Raw genomic sequence first — 22,889 nt, 5'->3', positions numbered from 1 at the left:
AAATAATTTTTCCCATTTGGAGAGTTGCCTTTTCATTTTGTTGATGGTTTCCTTTGCTGTGCAGCATTTTAGTTTTGATATAGTCTCACTTATTTATTTTTGTTTTCATTACCTTTACTTTTGGTGTCAAATCCAAAAAATCACCACCAAGACCAACGTCGAGTTGCTTATTCCTTATATTTTCTTCTAGGAGTTTTAGGGTTTCAGGTCTTTCATTTAAATCTTTAATTCATTTGAGTTAATTTTTGTATATGGTATAGGATAGGGGTCCAGCTTCATTCTTCCTCATGTGGTTGTTCAGTTTTCCCAATGCCATTTATTGAAGAAACTGTCCTTTCCCCATAATATATTCTTGAACCCTTTGTCATAAATTAATTGACCATATATATTTGGGTTTATTTCTGGGCTCTCTATTCTGTTCCATTGATCTATGTGTCTGTTTTTATGCTAATACCATACTGTTTTAAATACTATAGCTTTGTAGTATAATTTGGAATCAGGAAGTGTGAAGCCTCCAGCTTTTTTTTTTTTTTAACGGTAGTCTTTAATATTGTTTTTGTTTAAAAAAAATAGAAAAGAGAAAGGAATGAAGGCATTTCAGTTTGTTGACTGTATTAGAGTATGTTTTATATAAATCAAAAGATAAAAGAAAAAGACATCTGGCTATAGAGAAAATAGTATTAAAGAAATGCAAAGGAGGAATATTTTTCATAAATCACGGAAAGTACCAGCCTGATAACTTGCTTCTCAGTGATTCTCAGAAGATAGAATCAAACTACAATGACTGTTTTGTTTAGATTGGTTGTAAAACCAAGGGAAAAAATTCGGACACTTCAGAATCTAGCACATAAAATCAAATATGGAAGAAATGAAAACCTTTAAATTAAGTATCTGGATATATAGAAAGCCCTGGTGTTTTGACAGATATAACAGGTTTTAAGTTGGTGAAGCTGGTTGTTTTTTCTAAGCTGCTTCTTCATGGTGTAGACTAAGCTAATTGTTCCATTTATTCTCTGAGGGAAGAAGTTAGGAGCTACAATTGCAGCAGTTGTAAACGATACTCTATTAATAACTCATATCTTTTGAAATTTTGATAGGGTTAGCTGCTCAGTTTAAAACGATGAGAAGTAAGTATGGCCTGACCTATAAAAATATCAGTCAGCGAAATTAGGAAGTGATTGAATATACACTCCAAGTATAAGTAAGTGTCTAAGACTTAAGGACAAAGTCCTCATTTGCCTAGAATATTCACTCCAAAAATATGGAGGCTGTATCCTGTGAGGTGAGATTAAAGTCTTGGGCATATTACTGCTCAGTTACCTCTATATATGGAAACTGGTAGAAGTTTCACTGTATCATGTTGATTGAGTCTGTGGGAATATACCATGCCTATATCAGAACTCTTAGAATTATCATTGTATAATATTAAATTTTACAAATTGATCTACAATCAACTTATTCCTCTCATTATCTCTCCTTCTAGGAAACTGGACACTCTCCTTGGGTGGTCTCAGGAATCTTTTCAACAATTTTTTCTTAAGAGAATAAAATTTTGCTTTGAGTATAAAATGCATACATGGTTCTGCCATATTTATTAAATGGCTCTTGAAGTATGTGATTTGGGGTTGAAGGTAAATGTTATCTATACTGGTTGGAGGGGAGTTGTTATCTTTAGAAGTGTTTTTGTAAATCACTCTTCTTGAGAAGTTGTCCTTTTCGAGATTTCTCCATGTTTTCCAAAAACTTCAAAAACTTTTACATCAGGAGCTAGACTGGTCTTTTTATAATCTCAGGTTCTATGTTTGATAATAGACTCAGCTTTGTTCTGTTTTTCCTCTCCATTAGTGGAAATGGCATCTAATTCATGGCAGATGGAGCTTATGGTTGGAACAGTAAATGGATCAAATAGATCCACTTTCTGTTAATTAATAGAAACCGAAATTCAACCCATTTTAGGATGAACACTAAAAGGGCTCTTCAGCAAATCATTGATTCTTTTGCTAACATTAATATCTAGCCATGGAAAACAGTACTGGAGCATAATCTTCCACTCAAGCCAGGGTCCACATTTGTCACTTTCGATGTTATTCAGACATCTGGCTACCTTCTTTAAATGTTCTCAATGCTGAAGTGAACTGTGATGCTTTTGGAAGGCTTGTTCAAGGTCATCATGAATTGTTTCAGGAGCAAGGGCCAAAATCTTATTGTAGCTTTCTTTATTTCCAAGAATATCTTGATCAACCAAGGCATATTCTTCAAAGTATTTATTATGTTTATAGATTTTTCTGACAAAAGGGTGGATTTTTTCACTTAGGTGAACTTTCTTTTTAATGCCTTAACCACCCTTTACAAGACTCAAATACTCAATTATCCCAGAATGTGCTGCAGAGCACTATTTTCTAATTGATTCATCACAGACCCAACAACAAACACCTCTTCTTTCAGAATATATTCAGACATGACACTTAAATCTCAAGGCTTCCTTCAGTGCTTGGTCGATGATACGTACAGCCATTGTCATGAAGGTCTAGCACTTAGAACACATGTCTGCAGAACTGCTACCTCTTCTCACGTCATCACAGTCTGTCATGTCAATATCAAACATCAGTTTTTTCTGAGTCCGAAAAGCTCCCAGCTTCACTGTATCATGTTGATTGAGTCTGTGGGAATATACCATGCCTATATCAACCTTATATGGATTCATTTTCTGCATCCCCTTTTCCAGATCGCTCTGGTTGATGAAGAATTGGTAGTGAATGTAAATATCATCTTTCACTGTGAATGAAAATGCATGGTGTTGAAAGTAATCCTTTATCATTCCACCATAATTGAGCCAGTGATAGTACTGGGTGTAGGATAGGAGCCTCTGGTAATAAAGCTTTTATTTAATTTAAGCATTTCCAGCAGCTTGGCAGAGCCAAATGTCCCCATGGAGCGCAGGACGCAGCCATGGGAGGATTACCACAAGAATCGGTGGGAACCACACCCAGCTCTGTTCTTTCTCAAGATTGCTTTGGCTATTCAAAATTTTTCATGGTTCCATACAACTTTTAGGATTACTTGTTTTATTTCTGTGAAAAAAGTCATAGGAATTTTGATAGGGGTTACACTGAATCTGTAGATTGATTTAGGAAGTATGGGCATTTTAACAATATTAATTCTTCTGATCCATGAACATGAAATATCTTTCCATTTATCTGTATCTTCTTTAATTACTTTCATCAATGTCTTATAGAGTTTTCAGTGTACAGGTCTTCCACCTTCTTGGTTAAATTTATTTCTAGGTATTTTATTCTTTTGATACAATTGCAAATGTGATTATTTTCTTTAAATTAAATGACTTGATGACAAAAATGAACCGGGATGAAAGTCTTGCCAAGTCTTTTTTCTACCAAGTGTGCATTTTTGGTCATTTATGATTATCGATTTGAATATAAAATGCATTTTGCATAACAGAAATTATTTCTGTAAAGGTAATGTCATTACCTTCCTTGAAGTTATTAAAAAGGAAGACCCTTACTCGCTATCTGGAAACTGAGTGCTAGACACAATAATTTCCAAAGGTTCCTTTCTAGTCTGGAATGAAAACAATACCCTCCCAGTAATATCCAGAGGAGAAATCTCTACCTGCACTTGGAGAAATTTCCTTTTCCTCCTTTGACAGATTACATTACCAACCCTAGGGACTGTATTGTCTGAAAAGTCACCTTCAATAAACTACCTCTACACACTTGAAGTGAATGGCTGATCTGCTTACTTAACCCAAGCACGCTTCCTATGTGTGTTGTACCGATTCGTTGATTGGTGATTTGAGTTGGCTTATTCCTTCCACCTATGACTTGCTATAAATCTATCCCCATAACTTACACCAAGGCAGCAGGTGCCAACTAAAAAGTAAGTTAATGGCTTCAGATGGCTTCTGGTTTCTGCTGCTGACAGAAAGAGTAAAGAGCTCTCATGGATCCCCAACAGAGTATGCAAATTATTAGGCCAGTTGGAAATTTAGTTCCACCAAATGCATCTCTTCTCAGAAAATAGAAGAATTTTTAAGATAGGCACTGGTCACAGTTCATTCTTCTTCCTAATTAAAACCAACCAAATCCAGGAGTTCATACCACAGTACTTAAATTTTGAAAAGTTCTATGAATTATTTCCCAGGGCTACTATTTTTAGTTAGAAACACTATGTGCAGATAAGAGTGTTCCAAGTAGAAAAAAATGCACGAGTGCAGGCACGGAGGTTGGAAAGAACAGTGGAAGAGACTTCAGGTTTAAGCTGATGAACCGAGTATATATTAACTTGCCTTCTCTCTCAAAATCCCACTGAATTTATAAGAAACGACACATTTAAAGAAGAATAAATCCATAAAAAATGTTAGATAACAAGAAAGGATGTCATAGGCAGATCAGAATTTTATCTTATAAGGTTTTTTTTTTTAAATCAGTTGTAATTCACGCTAATTGCAATAACATTTAAAGAAAAAAGTTAATCCCTCCCATTCTTCTAAGGCGACTAATATTTACAGCTTGATATGAACCTTTTAAACTACAACTCCTTTTTCCATATACATATAGATATATATGGTAGATAGATACATAGATAGATAGAAGAGGGTATGTTCTGTTTCTATACAAATGTTGTCTTATACAGAATGGATTTATACTACACTTTTATCTATAACTTTTCTTCTTACTTAACAACGTGTCATCTGTATTCCTCCAACTCAATACACATAGAACTAACTCATTCTTTTTAGGTGCTCTATAGTATTCTGTGACTTGAATGTGCCATAATTGCTTCACCATCTTCTACTAATGGACATTCCAGTTGTTTCCAATTTTTTGTCACAATAAACAACAAGGCAACAAATATCCTTGTATTTTCATTCTCATGTGTTAATATATTTATTTTGTAGTATAAGTTTGTAAGGATGGAATCACTAGGCCAAAATGCTTTATGCATATGCTTTATCTCTATAAGTATAAATAATTTATGCATTTGCTATAGTTCTTGACAATTAACTCTTGTATATGACAATTTACCCCTAAATATTTTAGAATGCCTCTCTAGGAATAGAGATCATCTTCTAGATTGCTACAAAACCATTGCTATACCCAAGATAATTAAAAGGAATTTTATTATATCAGCTAATATTCAGTCCATACTCAAATTTCCCCCAATTGTCCTAAGAATGTTCTTTATAGGTTCCCCCGCCCCCCAATCAGAACTCAATCTAGGCTAATGTATTGTATTTGGTTTTTATATCTCTTTGGTTTCTTTTAGTGAAGAGACATTGGTGTTTAAGGTGTCTAACTAAGTTATTTTGCAGAATGCCCCACATTCTGGATTTCTGATTATTTTCCCCCAGGATATTATTTAACTTTTCCCTTTATTTCTGGTATTTCTGAAACTGGAAGTTTGGTCTAGAAACTTAATTAGATTCAGGTTATGCATTTCTGGCAAGAAAAACAAAAACATATATTATAGATGATGTTGTATAACAAATATATATTTTCAATTTTCATAAATACTGTCAGATTACTTCCCCCCAAAGATTGTAGCATTGTACACTCCCACCGGCAATGTCTACCTTTGTATCTTAATTGCCCTAGATATTATTTCTCTTTTAAATTTTGCCAACTTGATGGATTTTTCAAAATGGTGTATCTTTGTTTTAATTTGTATTTTCTTGACTGTTGGGAGGTTAAACTTCTAGCCATGTGTTTATTGGCTAATGGGCTACTTATTCCTGTGAATTTTATGTTCAGATCCTGTATTTGTTAGGGTAATGTAGCTTCACATACAAAAGAATGAATTTGGACACTTATCTCACACACAAAAATCAGTACAAAATAGATTAAAGATTTAAACATAAGACCTGAAACTATAAAACTCCTAGGAGAAAGCATAGGGAATAATTTCCTTGACATTGATCTTGGCAATGATATTTTGAATATGACACCAAAATCATAGGCAACAAAAGCAAAAATAAACAAGTGGGACTACATCAAACTAAAAATCTGCATAGCAAAGGAAACCATCAACAAAATAAAAAGGCAACCAATGGAATGAGAGAAAATATTTGTAAACCATATATCTGATACAGAATTAATAGCAAAAATATATAAGGGACTCATATAATTCAATAGCAAAAAAAAAAACCAAACAAACCCAAATAATTCAATTTAAAAATGAGCAAAGGAATTGAATAGACATTTTTCAAAAGAAGATTTACAAATGGCCAACAGATATATGTAAATGTGCTCAACATAACTAATCAGCAGGGCCATGCAAATCAGAATCACAAGATATCACTTCATATCTGTTAAAATGGCTATTATCAAAAATCAAGAGTTAACAACTATTGGTGAGGATATGGAGAAAAGGGAAGCCGTGTACACTGTAGGTGGGACTATAAATTGGTACAACCACTATGGAAAACGGTATGGAGGTTCCTCAAAAATTAAAAATAGAACAGCTTCTGGGTGTTTATCTGAAGTAAATGAACTCAAGTTTTCAAAGTGATATCTGCTTTTTCATGCTCGGTGCAACATTATTCATTATAGCCAAAATATGGAAACAACCTGAGTGTCAGTCAACAGGTGAATAGACAAAGACATTGTGGTATATATGCAATGGAATATTATTCAGCCTTAAGTAAGAGGGAAATCCTGCCATTTGAGATAGTATGGATAAACTTGGAGGACAATATGCTAAATGAAATAAGCCAAACACGGAAGGACACACACTACATGATACCAATTATATAAGGAATCTAAAATAGTCAAGTTCATAGAAATAAGGAGTAGAAGGGTCTAGGAGAAGGGGGAAATGGGGAGGTATCAGTCAAAGGGTACAAAGTTTCAGTTATATATGATGAATAAGTCCTAGAGATCTGCTCTACAACATAGTGACTACAGTTAAAGATAATGTATTGTATACTTAAAATTTGCTAAAGGGGTAGATCTTAAATGTTCTTATCACAAATAAAAACAATAAAAATAATAAATAAAGCCGGCAGAAGGAAACATTTGGAGGGGATGGATACGTTTATAGAATAGACCATGGTGATGGTTTCACAGGTGCATACTTATCTCCAAATTCATCAACTTGTATATATTACATAAGTACAACTTTTTGCATGTCAATCATATCTCAATAGAGAGGTTCAAAAAAGTTTAGTTGCTTAGTGGAACATTCAAGGCCATTATAATGTGTCCCTATCCTATCTCAAGTTAACTCTTCAGACTAGTCAAAAATTCCCTTCTTATTCCCCAACTGATTGCCTTACAGTCCTTCATTCACTGAACAATGAATTATTGAGTGCTTCGAATGGGCCAAGCACTGTTTTAGATGCTGAGGACATGCAGTGACAAATAAAAAAGAGAGAATCCTGCAGTCATGACTGTATATCTCAGTAGGCTTTAGACTATATACTACTTAGTGGACTTTATGTTTGGTAAAGTCAGCAAGCTAAAGAGACTTGTTGAGTTTTACTACTTCTTTTTTTCCCAGGCTTATTTAGGAATGACTAACAAAAAATATACATATTTAAGGTTCATGAGGGGTGTTTTGATGTAAGTATACCTTCTGTAATGATTATTACAATCAAGCTTGTTATCATCCATCACCTGATATAGTTATCATTTTTGTTCATGTGGTCAGAACACTTAAGATCTACTCTCTTAGCAAACTTCGAGGACACTATATAGTTATAGTTAATGTAATGTAACTACAGCGTAGGTAATTCTGAACAGTTTATAAAATGTATATATGTATAGCTATATAGTTAATGTAACCACCATTCTCTCTGTTTCTCTAAGTTAATCTTCTGGAGATTCTACATATGAGTGATATCATATATCCCCACCAGTGCTTATCTTTCGTTTTTTGAATAATAGTCATACTAAAATGTGTGAGGTGATATCTCATGGTTTTGATTTGCATTTTTCTGATGATTAGTGACTTTGAGCACTTTTTTATATACCTGTTGGCCATTTGTATGTCTTCTTTTGAAAAATGTTCATTCTGGCTTCTTTGTCCATTTTTTACATTAGGTTGTTTTCTTTTCTGCTATTGAGTTATAGAAGTTCTTTATATATTTAGATATTTATCCTTTATTAGGTATATGGTTTGCAAATAAATTCTCCCATTCCACAGGCTGCCTTTCATTTTGGTGATAGTTTCCTTAAGGCAACTAACTTAATTTAGTTGGTCAGGAGACTTATGAACAGACCAGTTGCAGGACCAATGTAAGACTTGAAGAAGGATAGTCAAGAAATAGTATGTAGGAGAGGTAGATAGAGATACTAAAGGGAAAAAACACTCATTAAGAGATTACCAGAATGCTCCACACCAAACATAAGGGCTTGAACAAGGCAGCACTAGTAGTAAGAAAGGAGAGGAGGCACTATAATGAAATTGTCAATTGTTCCTGGCAACTGATTACAGGTAGAAAGTGAAAGAAAATGGAGTTACAGGTTTGGTCTGAAGCCAGCAGAGGAACTGGACAGATGGTTTTAAGAAATACTGAGTTCAACAGCTCAAATACAACATCCAAATGGGCAGTTGGAAACAAGAATCTAGATCTCTGGAAATAAGTTTTAGGTGGACTTGGGGATTAAAGATCACTCTTAACCGAGGACCAAATTTGAAGTCATAAAAGAGAATGATGTCACCGATGGACAAACGAGTATAGCAAGAGAAAAAGATCATAAAGAGAGTCTTAGGAGATGTCATCTATTTACATTCACATTTATGTAGCCCTATCAAGAAGAGAATAGTTGGACCAAACAACAACAACAACAACAACAACAACAACAAAAACAGGACTGCACAGGTGCAGAAACCGAGAGAAATGGGTGTCAAAATTCTGCTGAAGGGACTAAACAGAAAGGTGTCCAGTGGTTTTAGTAATTGGAGGCCACTCTAAATGGATTATTAAGTCAAGGTGCAGGTAGGAAAGCAGATGGCAGAAAAGCAGAGCAAAGTGGGCACAGAGAAAAATCTACAGCAGCATGCGAGAACTGTGGAGGCAAAGGAAGAATAGGAATGGACAGGCATGGATGGCAGAAGCCCATTTAGGAAAGGCTTTGTTTAAAATGGGGAGATCTGAGCACGCTTATAGAAGGGGGCAAATCCATTAGAGACAGATCAACTCTGCAAAAGGAACAAGAGGGAAAGGTGAAAACTGATGGAGTCAAGAGGCTGAGAAGTCAGAAAGGATGGAAATGAGAGCCAGGTTCAGCCCTAACATCCTTCAGAAAGGGAGCCACTAATAGCTGCGGTTTGTCGATGCTGACATATTTACCAATCTTGTCTACACTTAATAGTGTAGCTTCAAGAGCAAGGACAGTCTGGCCCAATCACCTAGCATCTCTGGCTATGCTATCTAGCCTTTTATTAGATCAAAGAAGGGAAGCTCTTAGTAAAAGCCCCGGTGACAGTGACGGTATCTATTCCTACTTTCCAGACATTCCATTCATTCTTACGCTATCTTGGAGCAGAACGTGAGACAGGCATTTGCTCTAGTAATTGTGAGCCCCGGAATGAGAGCACAGATTTGAATGCCAAAATAGAAGTCACACAGCCAGGAACAGTGGCCATGTTTCCTGTTTATTCCTTAGATAGCCCCACAGTGACCTGCAACCTGCAATAGTCACTTAACACCCACCCCCGCACATACTCAAACCGAAATACTTTCACAGAATGCTAACAGTTCCAACAAAAATACTTGAACTTTCTTCAATTTCTTTAATCTGACCTTGATATTTTTCCTTGAAAATGAACCTCGGTAGCTCCAAGGAGCTTGGAGAAAGGGAACAGATGGACGATGATATAAAGGAGTTTGGATTTGACTAAAAAAATATAACCAAACCTTGCAGTATCTCGGCTTCTCCAATTGTGTAAAAATTGCCAATAACTCTTCTAATTATTCGGAATTGCGCATAAATAGTTGCTCCTCTGGGTGATAATACTAAGGGTTTACTATTCATCAAGCACTATTTCAATCATGTAGGACTAAATAAAGTTAGTCCTACAGGAATTCTAGAGAGAAGGTAGAGCTGTCTTCCTCCTAGTTACAGATGAGGACCCGATGGCTCGGAGAACGGTGGCCGAACTCCTACGCGGCAGGGCTGGGATGTGAACTCTGCAAGTGTCACACCAGAGCCTGCGTCTTAACCGCCATAGGAGACCATCTCTCGGGGATAAGTATAAGTTCTTCGCTTCATTACACTAGAAAACTACAAAACTTAATTTGAATTTTATAATCTTATAAAACTATCTCTACATATGGTTAGAAGCTACTTATGGTATAAATGAGTGTGTCGGCAATCTTTTTTTTTTTTTTTTAACCGAATGAAGAATAGTGCAGGTAAGTTGTTTTGGTTCACAAGCTAATTCAGGGGTTTACCCAGCACACCATTCTTGTCTTCAGTATATCTGCAGGCAGCTAAGAAGTTATATAGGACTTGTAAATGGGTAAAACAAAATGCAGTAGCAACTATGCCTGTCACTGCTAGCTTTGTGATTACTGCACAAGGCAGTGGGTGCTCAGTCTCCAGAGCAATGTCTATCTCTAGAGCAGCAACTCTCAAAATGTGGCCAGACTTCCTGTCCAATTCTTTTATGTATCAGGGCGAGGAGGAGATGCAATCAGAGAGCGTGCATGTTAGCAAACCAGGTGACCCTTAGGCACACAACATTTGTGATCCACTGTGCCACAGCTTTGTCCTAAGCATGTCATGACTGAAGAAAAGAGAAAGGTAAACATCATAAAGGTCAATGACAGAATAAATGACAATTGGGAGGTTAGCAGGACACTTGGAAGGAAGTGCCTTTGAAGCCACTGCCATGTTGAATAGCCTAATGGAGAGGCCACATGGCAGAGAGCTGATGTCTCTGGCCAGCAGTCAGTTAGGTTCTGAGGCCTGCTGATAGCCACATTAGTAGACTTGGAGACAGATCTTCCTCCAGTGGAGTCTTGAGATGACTGCAGCCCTGGCTGACAACTTGATTTCAGTCTTGTGAGAGACTTTATTTGCTTAAATTTATAGAGATATGATATCTTTGTCTTAGAGAGTCACAGATGATTCAGCTAAACTGCACCAAGATTCTTAACCCACAGAAACTTGAGATAATACACGTTTGTTGTTTTGTTCCACTCCGTTTTAGAGTTCCACATTATGCAACGATGGATAACATTTCCATCCAGTCTTTGTAATATAAGGTACTTGGCTTTATTTAAGACTCTGGCTTAAAGAGTGTTTGCACTCTCTGAAAACTTTATCCATATTTGACCATACTTGACATACAAAGGAAAGATCAATGACTCTGGCCCAGGAAGTCTTTCTCTGAGCCCCAGCTCTATGGCTGGTTGGCCAGGCATCTCCGGGTTAGCCACCTTCAGTTTCCTCATGTTTAAAAAAGGCATAATAATTCCTACCCTGCTGTTCTGAGTTACCGTGGCCAACAGTTAAAATCATACATGTGAAAACACTTCCAACAAATGAAGCACTGTACAAATGTGAAAGGTGTAGTTTTTAAAAGTCAGACCTGGATCCATTGTCATTTTCTGTTCTCTTCCTTTGAACACATCCATCCTTTGTAGAATCTCTACTATGTTGTCATTTTTAGCCTGAGAAATACGACAGATTGTAACTGTACACCACCTGGTGAGACTAAAAGCTATATTGAGATACTACTGAAATGCAGAGGATTTTCAAAGGGTCCTTCCCTCCTCCAGAGAGTTGGCTGTCAGCCTACATCCTGGCATGTGGCGATGAGCACTTCCTCTTGTGAATCAAGGTGGAGCCAAGGCAGAGCTCTTTCCTGGTGGGACTACAGCTAAAGCCTCTTCTCTGTTAAGTAGACAAAGAAAGTACCTCATGACTTCCTGTAGTCTGTTCTTTGGGCTCTCATCCTTGTAAGGAAATACTGAACTTAGAAAGGAAATGTGTTTGCTAAAATAGAAATAATAATTAAATCATATAAATCAAAATAACAAGGTTATGTATGGGATCAAAAAGAAAAAAACTAAAGAAAATTCCAGTGAACCAATCTAAAAATAATCATATATTTGACTAAGCTCAGTTAATTAACAAGAATTTATCAAATACATGCGTTCAAAATGTTTTCGTGCTGTTTAGATATTTTCCTACATTTTGTGGAATATCTAAAGTGAACTTGTAATATTTTAGTGATCAAGAATGAAAAGAATTTACAACATGGGAACTATAGTTAATAATATGGTGTCGTACATGTGAAAGTTGCTCAGAGTAGATCTTGAGCGTTCTCACCACACAAACACACACACGTACACACACACACACACACACACACACAGCTACCTATGTTAACCATGTGAGGTGATGAATGTGTTAATTATCTTGATCTTGGTGATCATTCTACAGTTATATGAATATCAAGTCATCATGTTGTACACGTTAAATATGTACAAATACAATTGTATTTGTCAACCATTTTTCAATAAAGTTTAAAAAAAAAATAAAGAGAACAATTTAAGTAGGAAGAGGCTCCAGAAAATACTATATAGTATATTTGCTTATTTTTGCAAAAAAAAAACAAACAAGAATGATAATTCGAAACTGATGAGTGTGGGTAGGAACAGGATGAGAGATGTAAGTGAGACTTCTTGGTGTCTATTTTTTATGTCTTTTTGATTTTTGAACTATATAAATGTCTTATATATTAAAAAAACAAATTAAATCAAAACAGATTGTTTTAAAATCTTACAATTGAATATAAACAGAAGCAAATAAACTTTAATATATATCAAAATGATAAAATAATCACACTTGAAAAAGAAAATTTCAAGTAAGTTTTGATTTTAAGAAACTTTTAATTCTAATTTAAGTCACTTTTATCTCTGACAAAAAGAAATTTCAGGCAAAAAACCCTGAAATTTTACTTAGTACATCTGTCGATAGCAGTAATATTGATATTTGTGCAGGTTAAAATTATGTGTCACCTTGGCTGGGTGTGTCTGAGGGTGTTTCAGATGAGATTAACATTTGAATTGGTAGACTGAGTAAAGCAGATTGTCCTCACTAATGTGGGTGGGCCTCATCTAATCTGGTGAGGGCCTGAGCAGAACAAAAAGGCTGACTAAGCTGGGACATCAGTTTTTTCTCTGCCTGTGAACTAAAACTGAAACACTGGCTTTCCTGAGTCTGAAGCCTGCCAACCTTTGGACCAAAATATGCCGTCAGCTCTCCTGGGTCTCCAGCTTGCCCACGTACCCTAAAAATCTGGGGACTTGTCCGCTTCCATAGTCACATGAGTCACTTCCTTATAGTAAATCAATCTCTCTTTCTCCCCCTAGTGAAATTTAGAATGAATATATATACATGGATAGAGAGAGATTTTTAGGAGATGTATCTCTTTCTTTCTCTCTCTCTCTCTCTCTCTCTCTCTCTCTGTCTCTCTGTCTCTCTGTCTCTGTCTCTGTCTCTCTGTCTCTCTCTCTGTCTCTGTCTCTCTCTCTCTCTCTCTCTCTCTGTCTCTGTCTCTCTCTTTCTCTCTGTGAGACATACACAAAACACACACACATAACCTATTGGTTCTGTTTCTCTACAGACCCTGACTAAAATAGTATTATAACTCTAAGACAATTCTTTTTTTTTTTTCCTGGAGAAAGCAAATAGGAAACAAGAGTTTCTCTGTAAGAGAAAAAGAGACAAAAATATAAAATAAGAGAAGGTAAGGAAAAGCTTTATTCTGTGGCATCTGTGTAGAAAATATCATTAAGAACTCATGATTATTTTGAAAACATAGCTCCCAGCTTTCTTCAATGAAGTGGCCAGTAGTAATGAGTACACACAACACCTGGATTTTGGTTTCTAAATGCCATTCCCCACTAAAAGAAACCAGGGCCCCCGAAGGAATGGCTGATTTCAGATGTGGACCAGAGAAAACAGGAGATGAGCCTGGGACAACTTGTACCAGGAAACAAAGCAGTCTACAGAGACTCATGGGGTCACATTAAAAGGAACCAACTGAAGGGGCTCCCAATGGTGAAATTTAAGACAATCTAAACATTGAAAAAATGATGATCATTGTGTATAACAAATTAAATTTCTAAAATCATATATAATGATATGCAAAGTGTGGAGGGGGAAGGGAGGATGAGGGAGAGAAAGAGAAATGGAGGTGCAAGAGAGAAAGCTCTTCATTTACAGGATGCCAGCTAATAAATACGGACTGCATTATAGAATTTTAAAAATCATCAATTTGCAGCCCCCAATATAATAATTCATTCAGGCAGATATCATCATGGATTCTTAAACTGTTGGGCGAAATATTGCTAGAGACAGGGTCTCCACACAATCTCAAAGTCCTCCTTCCATTAACCAATTTCAAAAAGAACCCCCACCCCATACACACACACAGTAGAGGAATATGGTGGCCACAACCTTAGCCCCAAATTCAAAGTTATATCACAAATTTTAGAACAATCCAACATCATTGCCTCTTGATGTGATGAAATAGCAAGTCCTCAACATCATCTACATAATATTCTTACCAAAATCACTTAATCTGAATCTCATCACACATCTAGACTTTACTCCGAGTCACAGGAAACACACGGGAACTACCAGGAACAGAAGTAAACAACGCCATGAGCAGATCGGTTCAGAAGGTGGGATATTGTACAAGACAATTAGCCCGAATTCTTCAAAACATACACTGTCATGAAGACATAAAAGGAAGGAGACTGCTGTATCATCAATAAACTTAAAGTGCTAACAGCCGCACGCAAGGCTTGACCTTTAATAGGATCCTAAATTGAACAAAAGCGTACAGACTACATGTGGGATGACACAATGAAATGTTCATTTGATAAAAGATGATATTATAGTTACAAAGGAAAACATTCCAATTCTAAGGAGATTCGTGCTAAACTATTTAAAGGCGAATTATTGTGGTAACGACCATTTACTTTTAAATAGTTCAGCAAAGAAAAGTGGAGCTCTATAGACATAAACCTGTAGAGAACAAGAGAGGGAGAAAGTGACAGAGGAAGTGTGGGTGTGCACAGGAGAGAGAGCACACAAACGGGGCCGGACCGGTGAGGCCGGGCCAAGGGCATAAAGGTTTCATTTTTTGACTCTTTCCATTTTTCCGCAGGTGTGAACATTTTCAAAATGAGAAGTCAGGGGGAAAGAACTGATGATAATACCTTTGAAAAATCAGGTTAAGCTGCTACATGAAAGAGAAGTGATTGATCGTGTGCTCAGATGAGAACAGTCACTCGCCCACAGCTGGGAGAAGCACGCCCCGTTGCTGTCACGGTTCACTCTGAGTGTGCCTCATTAATTTAACAGGGCAAATCTGATCCACGTCCTCCTGAGCAATCACTACAAAAGCAAGGAGCGCTTTTCCAGGGCAGCCAAGGTTCCAGAAAGGCGCAGCCTGCAGGATGAGAGGATCTGTTTTCAGAACAAAGGGCCGAGAGGTAAATAAATAGGGCTCGCCCTTAAAAGACCATCCAAGGCTATGTCGATGGCACAATCAGGATGTGAAAACAACAGAGCGAGTGCAGGAATAGAAGCGTGTGGCTGCAGGAAGAAACATGGGCTCTAAAATGGGAGATTAAAATAATTTACTGCATGAGAAGGCTGTTTCTCAATTTCCAAGAGAATATTTTGGCTATTGTTGATGGAAGACTTTCTGCGTCTTCACGGCATGTTCTGATTCTTTCCCTTGTCTCTACCCTCCCCCACGCCCCCACGTGCTTGATTATCTCCAAAACCTCTGCTCCCCTCTCCCTCCTCCACAGCACTCAAAAGAAATACTTGGCAGATACTTTTTCCAGAGCTCACTCAGGTTTTTCAGGCCCAGCCTCTCCCTGAGAAGCCTCTTCTGTTACTGGGGATGGAAAAGAACCACGCATAACCCTAAGAGATTCCCAACTAAGCACAAGGAATCGTGGTTTCAAAGCATGAGCCGGAATTACACACACTAGCCCCCTTATCTGTGGGGGATACATTTCAAGACCCTCAGTGGATGCCTGAAACCGTAGATAATACCAAACCCTATACATATTACATAGATACTGTTTTTTCCTATACATACATAGCTATGATGAAGTTTAACTCATAACTTAGGCATAGTAAGAGATTAACAACTAATAACAATGTAGAACAATTACAACAATATACTGCAATAAAAGTTATGTTAATGTGGTCTCTCTTTCGCTCTTAAAACATCTTACTGCTCTGTACGCACCTTTTCACGGCCTGTCTCCGGCATATCTGAATTGCCAGCATCACTATTCTTGTGATTTTGGCCCATTATTGAGAAAAATGAGGGAGACTTGCACACCACACCTGTGATATCACGATCTGATAACCCAGAGGCTACTCAGGGACTAACAGGCGGGGGCATCTTCAGCGTGGAGATGCTGGACCAAGGGAGGCATCAGGTCCTGGGCTGGGCGTCGCAAGATTCCATCGCCCGACTCAGAACAGCACACTATTTAAAACTTAGGAATTGCTTATTTCTGGAATTTTCCACTTAATATTTTTGGACCTCAGTTGATCACAATTAACTGAAACCATGGAAAGCAAAACTGTGGATAAGGGGGGGACTACTATATTTTTTCAAGTTCCCTGCTAGATTGACTTTTTTTAATATGCTACAAGCAAAATCTTGGCAACTTTAAAAAGGTACGGGCAGAGCACATTGGTTTAAAATATATACACATGCCGGAGTTCACCCTTTGGGTAGGAGACCCCGTATCTGTATTTCTATACTCAGCGGTGCAATGAAGAGTAGACAAGACTTGTCGATGCTGGTTGAAAAGCCCTTCAGAGAAGAAAACAGGCCAGGGCACCCTGACATTTCACTTCCTCCCATGAAATCTTTTCAAAATATCTTCTACTACAACTTTTCATAAACATATTTCCTTGAAAGATCAGATAATAAATATATTGAGGTCAGGCATAAGATAGCTGCTTGTGTATAACCCAACAAGTACCCATTTTCACAAAAGTCCCAAGTGCTCGATGGGTACTTAATATATACACACTTAATACAGCTTGAAGCACTTCACGCTTCATTTCATACTGGAGATACGGCTTTTCTGGATGAATACTTGTTGGATAGTAAACTCACTAAATCTTTTCCCTTTTCCCTAAGCTTCCCTCTGGACCTTAGATGTCCAGAGCCAAATTTAAAGCCCAATGTCTACCAGTGTGATCTGAGCCATAATACCTTGAATTTGGGGTACCACTTCTGCACAATTGGTTACTTTATATTGCTTATAGTTCTGAAAGCTGCCTGGAATTCTTCTGAGAGCGAGAAGGTATATCATGGATGAAGAGAACACTGGCCGAACCTAAGACATAGCAGAGGCTGCTCAGGCTCTAGGATGTTTTCAATTTGTAGTGACCCCCAGGATGCTTTTTGCCAAGTATCAGAGATGTTGTGCCAAAGACCACCAGGCCTGAACCCAAATTCAACGTAAGAACAGCAAATTCCTGGAGAGCAGCTCTCAGATGGCAAAACCAATAAATAAAGATGCCCTTTGGCTTCCTATGGTGCATAAACTGCATCAAGGAACAAGGCAGGCATTGCAACAGCACATCCCCTGCCACAGATCTTCATGCCTTTTTATGATGCTCAGACTGTGCCTGGGAACCTGAGAGAAATAGGAGCTAATTGTGCTGGACACTTGATATACACTGACGCCATACTCTCCATGACTATCTGTAATAGAACATTATTATTTCATTTACACACAAGGACAGTGAGGCTCATGGACAATAAGTCACCCAAGAAAATGGCAAAGCAAGAGTTAAAATCTGGAGTGGGTGACTGACAGTCCTGGCTCACTGAGGCACACCTGCAGGACCCTTGCCTCCATTTCTCCATATGTCACATGTGTGAATGTCACTTCTTTTTCGATCCCTGGTGAGGCGGCTACATGGAGTTTATAAAGCATTCTAATTCTTTGGAGGAAAATGTCTTAAAAACATAAAGCATGTGCAATGAGGGCGAAGAACCACTGGACAACTGACCGCCTGGTTTGACTTTGGTCCCTGTGAGAATTGAGGAGTAAATGTCAAACGATGGATCTTGCTCTCTGGCATCCGTCGATGTCACAAAAGTTTGTGGAAACTATAGAAAAATTCTGCAGACTTTTTTGACCAGGGCCTTTAAATGCTTCCGTGAGGCCCACCACTGTGTTAACCGCAGAGCTGGTGCCCTGGGCTGTCAGCCCTGTAAAGGAGCCTTGAGCTTGGGCAGAGGCAGGGCATGGAGTACCCTCTCCACTTTGGAGCCCTGGTTCTCAGCCAGGGCTGCGATGCTGTGGGGACTGCACTGATCAACTGATGCAACACTTGGATCTCCCCAGGGGACCCTCGGTGAACCTGCTTTAGAGCTTGTGCCTTTCGCTTCTCAGACGCCCCAGAGCAATCTCAGGAGGTGTGTTCCAAAGCATTCACCTTCCTCTCCAAATAGAATTTTTATGCTCTCGTTTTTCTAGTTAAGCTCCAACCCTTTTCCCTCCTTTTGGATCCCTCTCTCCTCTCCTATACTGATATGATTGACACTGGTCTCTTTAAGTTCTCATCTATGCTATGCTCTCTCCCATCACCAAGATTTTGTACAGTTCTCTCTGCCTGGAACACTAGAATACCTGTCTGCACCCAGGTCTGCACCCAGGAAGACTTTGACTTCCAAGTAATTCTAATTTAGTTAAGTCATCACTTCTGAGAAGGCCTCTTGACTTCTCTAGAGAGTTAGGCCTCTGCTGTGGAGCTCTGCTACCGCCCTGTGGTTCTTTAACTTTTATCACTGTATAATTGTTATTTAGTGTCTGTCTATTCCCTTAGACTCCCAGCTCTTTGAGGGCAGGTGCCACAGTCGCTGTGCAATGCCTGGCACAGAGCAGATGCTTAATAACTAACTGTCTGATGAATGAATCTCTTTTAAAGAATAAAGATCAGACTCAGACTGAGGCCATAACAATAATAATAAAATGTCCTCAGGTTTATGCGGCTCTTCAAAGTTTAAAAAAATGCTTTCAATAATTCTATGAAAACATATTTGATAACCTAGATCAAAATGGATCAATTGCTTGAAAGACACAATTTGCCAAAATTCACACAAGAAGAAATAGAGAATCTGACTAGGCCTATATCTATTTTAAAAAAAATAGAATCATTAATTAATAACCTTCCAAAACAGAAAGCATTAGGCTCAGATGGGTTCACTGGTGAATTCTACAAAACATACCAACTCTCTACAACTGCTGCAGAGCTAGTCGGATTGTTTGATTCAATAGTGTTGATAAGCAACGTCAGATTTTAAGCCCTGGAAGTGCTGAACCCTCACCCAAAACGATATACAGATAGTAAATAAGCACATGAAAAGATGTTCCACATCATATGTCATCAGGGAAATGCAAATTAAAACCACAACAAGATACAACTACGCACCTTTTAGAATGGCAAAAGTACTAAACGATGACATCACCAAACGCTGGCGAGGATGTGGAGCAACGGAAACTCTCATTCACTACTGGGGAGAATGCAAAACGGTGCAGCCGCTTTGGAAGACATGTTGGCGTACTTCTAAACGTACTCTCGCCATATGATACAGCAATAGTGGCCCTTGGTATTTATCCAAAGGGGTCAAAAACTTGTATCCACACAAAACCCTGCACATGGATATTTCTAGCAGCTTTACTAATAATTGCCAAAACTGGGAAGCAACCACAACATCCTTCAGCAGGGGAACAGATTAATAAACTGTGGTGCATCCAGACAACGAATATTATTCAGTGCTAAAAGGAAATGAGCTATCAAGCCATGAAAATACACGGAGGAAACTAAAATGCGTATTACGAAGCCAGAGAAGCTAGCCTAAAAAAGCTACATACTGTACAATTTCTACTAAACAACATCTGAAAAAGGCAAAACTATGGAGACAGTAAAATAATCAGTGGTTGCCAGGAATTCGAGTAGGGAGGGATGACTATGGAGCACACGAAGGATTTTTAGGGCAGTGAAAATTCTCTGTTTGACACACATAGAGCCACATAAAACCACGCCAAGAGCGAACCCGAATGTAAGCTATGAACTTTCGGTGATAATGATCTATCGATGCAGGTGGAGCAGGTCTAACAAATGTACCACTCTAGTGGGGGGTTGACAGTGGGGAGGCTGTGCATGTGTGAGGAGGGCAGGGGGTTCATAGACGACTCGGTACCTTCTCGATTTTGCTGTGAACTTAAAATTGTTCTAAAAAATTATCTTTAAAAGAAGTGCTTTCACATACATTATTCTTATAACCCCATAACGTATGTGTTTTTAATAGAAGGCCTGCTTTTTTTTTCAAATTTTCCATTCTTATTAGTGTATTTTTGCTTTGAAAGTGGTAGCAATTCCATATTCCCACCTCTATATAATTTTTCATTTAGATAACTGACATTTATTTAGCCTCAATAGTATCATAGTAGGCACTTTTTTTATTTTTTATTTTTTAAATTTAAAACACAGAGAAAGGTCTTTTATTTAAAACATGGAAAAATAATTCCAGTTTTACACATGAAGAAATAAGTCTAAATGGCTTGGAAAACTCTAGGCCCATACTAAACCTGGGCTGCTGACGCCGCGGTCATGGTCTTATTGGTAGGCCACAGTCACATGTAATAAGATACGCCACACGGGACATCTCTTGATGCATCACTCCCAGGCCACATTGCCATTGGTAACCAGCCCACAGCTGATTCCACCCACATAACAGGAGTACAGTAAGCCAGAGATTTCCCAAATTTTCAATTCGTAGATTCCTTCCACAGGGTAAAATGTACGTCATTTTAAATGTCCCCGTTTTCGGCAAAAGCGAAACTGTCAAGAATGACCAGTGTGGTTGGAGTGGCTTTGTTGAAGCACTGGTGAAGTGATCGTATAAAATCATCAATTTGTGCCCCCAAAGGATTTAGGACATAGTTTTAATACAGGACTATAACCCAGATCATCCTAAAAAGCAGCTCTACAGACTCCAAGTGGCCCTCAGACTACGCCTTGACAATTGCGGGTTTGATAAGACACAGGCCAGAAGAAGAGTTCAGATACCCTCGCCGCGGGGCTTCCCTTGCCTCTGCAGTCCATCCGCCACAGGGGAGAGGGCCATGTGTCCCTCCCAGGGCGATGCTGGTGCTGCTGCAGCACATACGCCACCTGACTGCGGGCTTCTGGGAGAGACAGATCTCCAGTGCCAAAGTCCCCTCCGTTCCATCCCTAAAGCTGTTCCAGCCCCAAAACCACCCCATGTTTTTTCTTGTTTAAATGAATAAATGGTAATTTAAGGTACATTAGACAACCAGCAGTGGACTAATACCATCTCCAGGTGCCTCTCCTCCTCAAGGATGAGACTGGCATGTAAGACGCCCATCACTGGTACATGGGACTAGAGTGACCTGAAGACAGAGAAAGGGACTCTGCAGAAGGAGCTGTAGTAAATATGGTGATTCCCCCATGTGGTGATTCCCCAAATATGGTGATTCTCCTTTTGGAAATGACTCAAAAACAACAGGGATAAGAAATAGAAACTCGGCCAAGAGAGAACCGTCACCTGGACCACAGTGCGTAGGGAAGGGCTAACCAAAGCAGGAGAGGACCAGAAGAGGCATGAAGCTCCAAAGGAAAAGGCAGATGGGCACGAATCTCTGGCAACACTGGTGCTGCTCAGCTCTCAGGTCCCTGAGAGGCTCGGCCATCAGTCACTTGTTTGAGACAACAGGATCAGGTGTTGGGCAAGCGTAGGCCCTTCCTTGGACCTCCTTAGCCTGAGATTTTAACAAGCCCAGAAGGCAGCACTGAAGGGGAAACACATAGACAAGGCTTTGTTCCAAAATGCAGTGGCAAAAAGGTTACAGGCTCACAGACCCTGATCAAAGCATCCCTGCTGGCCTGGAGCATAATTCTAATCTCTCCATCACATGAGCCTCCTGGGAAAAGCTGGCCTAGGAAATACTCACTTCATTGAAAGATGAGGAATACTTGCAAAAGAAGCCACTCAGCAATCAGATCTGGAGAATCTGGGTTCTGCTAAGATATTGGCCATGGCTCACTGTTCAGGCCAACGGGCCTCTCTTAGTTCCAAGCAAGATCCTGACTCTAACTTTGTTCTGGACCTTTCAGAGTGAAAGGACACCACCGCTCCGTTCTGACTCTCTCTGGAAGCGAATCTGACGCTAGGGGTATTTTCCTCATCCTCAGCAGAGTCAAGTAAACACACATTCAGTAATTCAAGAGGATGATGCCACAAGGTAGGACTTGAATAAGCAAGAGGGATGTGGATCATGAGCCCAAAATGAGCTGCTCATGGAGCGTTCACTCCCAGAAAGTGAGATCTTTGCTGAGCAGCTACTGCAAGAGCCAGAGTTTGTCTCCTTCCTGAGTGGATGCTAACTGGAAATACACTGGCTATCAGGAGAGGACACACACTTTTGGAAAAAAAGAAAAATACCCATCATGGGTGTTTAACATAAGACCGTTCAGGGCAGAAGCTGGCCACTCTGTGTCAGGTGGCCAGATCATACGCAACTCTAGCTCTCAAGCTCAAGACTTTGTCTGGGTTGGGGGCGAAAAAAACGCAGTGGGACCTGGGCCTGAGCACTCCTCCCATGTTCATGAAAAGTAGGGGGCAGGACAGGGAAGCTGGGGGCATCATGTAGAGGGGAGGATGCCTCTGAGGCCACAGACTGAAAGGGAGCCTGGCCCTTTCCAGTGTCTGGGAGGCACATTTAAAACTTATCTCATAGATTATATGCTTAGGTAGTAAATTTACCTTTTCTTCTTTTTTCAGGAGCTGGGGAGAACGGGAAGAGAAGGAAAGCCAATAAAAAATCT

General features: G+C 38.9%; 1 pseudogene; it reads right to left on the bottom strand.

Annotated features, from left to right (window-relative positions):
* Positions 1–1,671: 1,671 nt before the first annotated feature.
* LOC120584085 (DNA primase small subunit-like) lies at positions 1,672–16,317 on the bottom strand (annotated as a pseudogene).
* Positions 16,318–22,889: the final 6,572 nt, after the last annotated feature.

The sequence above is a fragment of the Pteropus medius genome, unplaced genomic scaffold (genome assembly GCF_902729225.1).
Source record: "Pteropus medius unplaced genomic scaffold, Ma_sr-lr_union100, whole genome shotgun sequence".
Classification (NCBI taxonomy): Eukaryota; Metazoa; Chordata; class Mammalia; order Chiroptera; family Pteropodidae; genus Pteropus; species Pteropus medius.
This window is presented reverse-complemented; position numbering and strand designations above follow the sequence as displayed.